The sequence below is a fragment of the Moschus berezovskii genome, chromosome 15 (assembly GCF_049115385.1).
Source record: "Moschus berezovskii isolate FMDL1 chromosome 15, NW_MosBer_1.0, whole genome shotgun sequence".
Taxonomy (NCBI): domain Eukaryota; kingdom Metazoa; phylum Chordata; class Mammalia; order Artiodactyla; family Moschidae; genus Moschus; species Moschus berezovskii.
This window is the reverse complement of record NC_142474.1, coordinates 34,506,696-34,512,827: the sequence shown is the minus strand read 5'-3', so window position 1 is coordinate 34,512,827 and position 6,132 is coordinate 34,506,696. Positions and strand designations below refer to the sequence as shown.

At 39.1% G+C, this 6,132-nt stretch overlaps 1 pseudogene; it reads right to left on the bottom strand.

The window, feature by feature from the left end:
• Nucleotides 1–1,250: 1,250 nt before the first annotated feature.
• On the bottom strand, nt 1,251–2,443 carry LOC129555487 (splicing factor 45 pseudogene; annotated as a pseudogene).
• Nucleotides 2,444–6,132: the final 3,689 nt, after the last annotated feature.

Genomic DNA, 6,132 nt, shown 5'->3' with positions numbered 1-6,132 from the left:
AAGAGATGAGACTACCAGACCACCTTACCTGCCTCCTGAGAAACCTGTACGCACATCAAGAAGCAACAGTTAGAACCAGACATAGAAAAATGGACTGGTTCAAAATTGGGAAAGGAGTATGTCAAGGCTGTATACTGTCACCCTGCTTATTTAATTTATATTCAGAGTACTTCATGCAAAATGCTGGGATGGATTTAGCACAAGTTGGAATCAAGATTGCCGGGAGAAATATCAATAACCTTAGATACACAGAAGACAGCACCCTTATGGCAAAAAGCAAAGAGGGACTACAGAGCTTCTTGATGACAGTGAAAGAGAAGAGTAAAAAAAGCTGTCTTAAAACTCAACATTCAACAAATGAAGATCACTTTCTCTGGTTCTATCACTTCACGACAAATAGATGGGGAAACAATGGAAACAGTGAGAAACTTTATTTTCTAGGGTTCCAGAGTCACTGCAGATGCTGACTGCATCCTTGAAACTAAAATACACTTGCTCCTTAGAATAAAAGTTTTGACAAACCTAGACAATATATTAAAAAACAGAGACATTACTTTGCCAACAAAGGTCTCTATAGTCAAAGCTATGGTTTTTCCAGTAGTCATGTATGGATGTGAGAGTTGGACCATAAAGAAGGCTGCGCACCAGAGGATTGATGCTTTTGAACTGTGGTGCTGGAGAAGATTCTTGATAGTCCCTTGGACTGCAAGGAGATCAAACCAATCAATTCTAAAGGAAATCAGTCCTGAATATTCTTTGGAGGGACTGATGCTGAAGCTGAAACTCCAATACTTTGGCCATCTGATGTGAAGGACTAACTCACTGGAAAAGACCCTGATGCTGGGAAAAATTGAGGGCAGGAGGAGAAGGGGATGACAGAGGATGAGATGTTTGGATTGCATCACCAACTCAATGGACATGAGTTTGAGCAAGCACTGGGGAGATGAAGGACAGCGATGCCTGGCATGCTGCAGTCTATGGGTTTCGTAGAGTCAGACATGACTGAGTGACAGAGCAACAACTACAACCACACTCCAAAAAAAAAAGGTTAAAAACAAAAACCTCAAAAACAGCTAAGTTCTTTTACTGTTTTTGTACCTGGTACCATTTTTTAAAAATTAGCTTCTCAATCATCATCTGGAAAGAAAACAGTCTAGAATACCTTCATTTAAAACAGATCTGATAAAGCACAATCACTACTACATAGCATAAGGATCACTGGAGATGACTCAGCCTCTAGTTTTTTAAAATCAAACTTGTTCTGCCAAATCCAAGACCCTGAATTTATCCAAATTAAACATGCTTTGACCACCTGGCCACCAAAATTCTTCCCATTCAGATCAACAACAGTTTTAATTGCTGCCTCAACCCTGTCGAATTCTAAATCAATTCACACTGCTTCATCAACAGGGCCATCAGGAATTTCAAATATCACACATTTTCCAACTTTGCCATATTTTTCACACTCTTCCTTGGTTTCAACTTCCAAGTCTTCATCTACCTCTCCTGCACCAACAGTGTTCCTGAGTAGGATCACTTTGGTAGGACACAAGTATTTTAGCTAGTGGATTTCAATTCAACTTCTTGGCTGCCTCTTTCTCAGTGGCTTGGCCCGCGATGATAGTCGCCCCATTTGCTGGTCTTCTCCACTGATGGCGCTGTGCTCAGAACCTGCTCTTGCTTCCTGATACCCTGGCTTTCCCAGAAGCCTTACTTCTGCATGAATTTATGTACTACCCTGCCCCTCATGTTGGCGAGGAAAGAGTTGCCAAGGCCGGTTGTTGGGGATTGCAGTCTGTCTTATTCCTTGTACAATGTGGGAGGGATAGAAACTTTGGAAGACTGTAAGTAAGGTGGTGAATCCTCTTCATAAGGGAAGTCTTAGGGTAACCCTGTCATTCTCCACAAGAGACGTGGCGGGGTGTGATGGTGGCTCCACCTTACTTCTTTTCCTCCTCTCTCACTCATAATTTACATCTTCAATAGAATCTGGATCTGGTACACCTGGAAAACCCACTAGCTCCATGTCTATTTATGCCTCTTTTCTCTCTTTTCTGTTTCCTTCTGTCTTTCCAGTTCCTGCTGTCTCTGTTGCTCTTCTTTTTGGCGCTTCACTACTTTCTTATAATTGTTAGGAAACATGGGATCCTATACACCAGCTAAGGGGATCAAAACTTATCCTGCAGAAAACCAGCTGGAAACAGGGTCTTTGATGCCCATGGTCATGTGTGGTGGGGGATCCACTATCTGTTGCTCATAAAGAGCCACTTCGATTCAGTTCGATTGCTGGAGCAATCGTACTTTGTTTTGTCCTCTGGCTCTTGGCTTGAGTGAGAGCTGCCTTTTTCACTTGGTGCTGAGAATGCAGAAGTTTGAAGTATTTAGACCAGCCTTCTGTTTTTGAGTCACTGGTCTCCACCCCCAGGTTGCCATACAGGGACATCTTCTCAGTTCAATGCAAGCACGCCTGGCAGATGCTTCTGGCACCACGGATGTGCACAAGACCCACCATGCTGCACTGTGGTTGGGCTGGGCAATCAGTGTCAGCCCTCAATGACCTGACCCCTCTGGAGGCCATCTCTTTAATTTTTAATGCACTGTCTAGGTTTATCATAGCTTTCCTTCCAAGGAGCAAGTGTCTTTTAATTACATGGCTGCAGTCACTGTCCATAGTGATTTTGGAGCAGGAGCAAATAAAATCTATCACAGCTTCCAATTTACCCCCTTCTATTTGCTGTGAAGTGATGGGACCAGATGCCACAATCTTAGTTTTTGAATGTTGAGTTTTAAGCCAGGTTTTTCACTTTCCTCTTTCACCCTCATCAAGAGGCTCTTTACTTCCTCTTCACTTTCTTCCATTAGAGTTCCCTAATGGCACAGTCAGTAAAGAATCTGCCTGAAATGCAGAAGACCTGGGTTAGATTCCTGGCAGGAAGATTGCCTGGAGAAGGAAATGACAACCCACTCCACTATTTTTGCCTGGGAAATCCCAAGGGGAGAAGAGCCTGGAGGGCTACAGTCCCTAGGGTTGCAAGAGTTGGTCTCAACTGAGTGACTTAACTACATCTGCATATCTAGGGTTGTTGATATTTCTCCCAGCAATCTTGATTTCAGCTTGTGATTCATCCATCCTGGGATTTTGAATGATGCACTCTGCATACAAGTTAAATAAGCAGGGTGACCATATACAGCCTCTTAATACTCCTTTCCCAATTTTGAACCAGTCCATTGTTCCATTTCCAGTTCTAACTGTTGTTTCTTGACCTGCTTACAGATTTTTCAGGAGACAAGGAAGGTGCTTTGATATTCCCATCTCTAAGAATTTTCCACAATTTGTTGTGATCCACAGTGAAAGGCTCTAGCATAGTCAATGAAGCAGAAGTAAATGTTTTTCCTGAAATTCCATTGCTTTCTCTATAATCCAACAAATGGCAATTTGATCTTAGTCTCCTCTGACTTTTCTAAATCCAACTTTAAAGTGACTCTATTATACATTCACATATATCTACTCTTTTTAAAAATTATTTTCCCAAATAGACCATTACAGTGTATTGAATAGAGTTCCTTGTGCTATACCTGCTGTATAGTAGGTCCTTATTAGTTATTAGTTTTATGTATTAGTTATAGTAGGTCCTTATTTGTTATTAGTTTTATGTATCAGTTATAGTAGGTCCTTATTAGTTTTATGTATTGGGCTTCCCTGGTGGCTCAGATGGTAAAGAATCTGCCTGCAATGTGGGAGACCTGGGTTTGATCCTGGGGTTGGGAAGATTCCCTGGAGAAGGGAATGGCTACCCATTCTGGTATTTTCACCTAGATAATTCCATGGACAGAGGAACCTAGCAGTCTACAGTCCATGGGGTCACAAAGAGTCAGATTAGACTGAGGAATTTTCACTTTACATATATATATATATATATATATATATAATATATGTTTATATATAATAGTGTATGTTAATCCCAATCTTCCAATTTGTCCCTCCTCCTCTATAACCCCTGGTAACCATAAGTTTATTTTCTACATCTGTAACTCCATTTCTGTTTTGCAAATAAGTTCATTTGTAACTTTTTTTAAGATTCCGCATATAAGCATTATTATGTGATATTCGTCTTTGTCTGACTTCACTCTGTATGACAATCTCTAGGTCCATCTGTGTTGCTGTAAATAGCATTATTTCATCCTTTTTTATGACTGAGTAATATTGCATTGTATATATGTACCACATATTCTTATCCATTCCCCTGCTGATGAACATTTAGGTTGTTTACATGTCCTGACTATTGTAAACAGTGCTGCAATAAACATTATGGTGCATGGATCTTTTTACATTATGGTTTTCTCCAGATATATCCCCAAAAGTGAGACTGTTGTATCATTTTTAGTTTTTAAGGACTCTCCATACTGTTTTCCATAGTGACTACACCAGTTTAGATTCCCACCAACATGTTCCCTTTTCTACAAACACTCTCCAGCAGTTATTGTTTGTAGATTCTTAATGATAGTCTGAACAATGTGAGGTGATACCTCATTATAGATTTGATTTGCATTTCTTGGATACTTGCTTTGCAAGATCACATATGAACCCTGAGTACCTTGAAACTGCCATTCTAGAGAAATAGGAAGAATTCTGGTTAGCAGCCCCAGCTGAATCTCAGTCAATAGTTATAATCAACTACAAGCCAGGCATGAGAGCTGCTTTAACAGCTCACCCAGATATTAATAACTGCAGACCCAGGTGATATCTACTGCAACTGTATTTGTGACCCCCAAACTGGAGCTGCTTAGCAAAGCTATTCTCAAATACCTGACCCACAAAATCCCAAGGATTTTTTAAAGTTTCAGTGTTTTGGGGTAATTTGTTATTCATCAATGGTAGCTGGAATAGTCCTCAATATTTCAAGGGATGACTTCTAATTAAAGCCCATTGGAATGAAGTACATACAACTTGAGGGAGAAGAGTATACAGAGAAAGTTAAATGTAGTTGTATTTTGTAGAAGAAAAGTTTGGAATCTTATATACTTTTTTCTAAACATTTTCTTCAATAAGGCATGTTAGTAATATTTCCTGTGTTCAGTTCAACACCTTTCTTCTCTCTGATCTTCTCATAGAGAAAACACTTGAGTTTCCTCTCCCACAGTACTCTTTATCCATTTTGATTTATATTTGGACCTCCATTCAAAGCACCATTCCTTCTGTCTGAACTGGCATCATTGGCCTCTGGAAATAAAAATAAGGGAAAGAAGAAAGTGAACATCCTAGAAGACTAGATGAAGGATTTGAATGATACTTGAGAATGACTCAATTTTCATTCCCAAAAAACCTTCAATTAGCCATTTCATTTTATCTAGCACATTTTTAATAAAAAATCAAATAGCTACGTATAAATATTATTATGGGTCTTCTCAATGGGCATGAGTTTAAGTAGGCTCTGAGAGTTGGTGATGGACAGGGAAGCCTGGTGTGCTTCAGTTCATGGGATCGCAAAGAGTTGGACATGACTGAGTGTCTGAACTGAACTGGACGGAATGGTTTCCTAAATGTCCAATTTATCTTTGTTTTTTTCTTTTATTTTTTAAATTGCTGCTGCTGCTAAGTCACTTCAGTCGTGTCCGACTCTGTGCGACCCCATAGACAGAAGCCCACTAGGCTCCCCCTTCCCTGGGATTCTCCAGGCAAGAACACTGGAGTGGGTTGCCATTTCCTTCTCCAATGTGTGAAAGTGAAAAGTGAAAGTGAAGTCGCTCAGTCATGTCCTTTACTTCATAGTTAATTTAAAATGTGTTAGTTTCAGGTTTACAAAAAAGTTTTTCAGTTACACACACACACATACACACACATGTATAGATACACATATATATTCTTTTTCATATTCTTTTCCATTATAGGTTATTATGAGATACTGTATATAGTTCCCTTTGCTATACAGTAATCATTATTGTTTATCTATTTTATATATAGTAGTATTTATATGTTAATTCCAAACTCCTAATTTATCTCTCCCTATAAAATTTACTTTTTAAAATGTTTTTAAAGCATATGTTAAAATATATTTTAGTTAGAATATTATTTATACATTAACCAATCCTTGTTTTCTTAGCAAATGACTTTGAGTACCTTTACATAATCAT